This window comes from Arachis duranensis, chromosome 6 (assembly GCF_000817695.3).
Source record: "Arachis duranensis cultivar V14167 chromosome 6, aradu.V14167.gnm2.J7QH, whole genome shotgun sequence".
Classification (NCBI taxonomy): Eukaryota; Viridiplantae; Streptophyta; class Magnoliopsida; order Fabales; family Fabaceae; genus Arachis; species Arachis duranensis.
Genome location: NC_029777.3, coordinates 2,277,337 through 2,278,332, shown reverse-complemented (window position 1 = coordinate 2,278,332; position 996 = coordinate 2,277,337).

The following is a 996-nucleotide window of genomic DNA, read 5'->3' as shown; positions in this document are numbered from 1 at the left end:
CCCCCCCCCCTTTTTTCTTTTCTTGCAGTTATTATTGTTCTGCTGCATGTGAGCAAATTGGGACAAATTATTGCGGTCATTTTTGTGTAAACCTTAATGTTAAAGCAAATTTTGTGTAGGTATTTTTATAATTATTCTTCAATTCGTTACGCATCTTTGATATTTCTTACTCATTTGTGAAATGCGATTTCTGTTGAATCAACAATCGTTTCTGGGGTTCCAACGACAACACTTCCCGAATTGTGAACTAGCCTGGGTTCATTAAAGTTTGCATTACGCAGTTGGTTAAAAATGAATCGAGTGGGATAGACAATATTAAAACTTTATAAGTTCCATTTATTTTGGGTATTGTACTATTGTGGTCTGTTGATAATGAAAGAACTTATTCCACCCATTAGACTAATAAACCTTTTCTCCTGACCGGAAAAAAAAAAGACTTCTTTTTTCCCCTCTTATGTCTTTCCCAGTGTATTGATTCTAATAAGTCGGAAGATTGTGCTTGTCTGCTTGAGACCGCAAGATGGTAAATGTAAGAATGATTGGACCACATCTTCATGGTTTGAATTTCGAATTGGAGTTTGTGAACCCTTCACCCACCACTCAATCCATCCTAGCTCCCCAACCTCTCGAAAAAAGGTTGTTGAAGGTCGAATTCTGCGATACGTTTCTTTTTATTTATTTCTAACTTTTTTCACTTGTAATTTATAAATAGGGAATTTTTTTAGTAATCATCCCGATTCTTTATTCAAAAATACTTATAATGCTATTCTAACCATAATAAGTGAATGACATTGGTATGTTTTACAAACAAATTAAATGTTATTTATATGGTCAAACGATCATATTATATATCATCGTACCAATGAAAATATTTTAAATTTTGTACCTACTATCTAGCAACCATGGATTACTATTCAAGATTAATTTCTTTTCACCTGTTCAATGTTCAATGGGCTGAATCACATTGTTGTAACTCAACAAATAAAAAGGCATCCA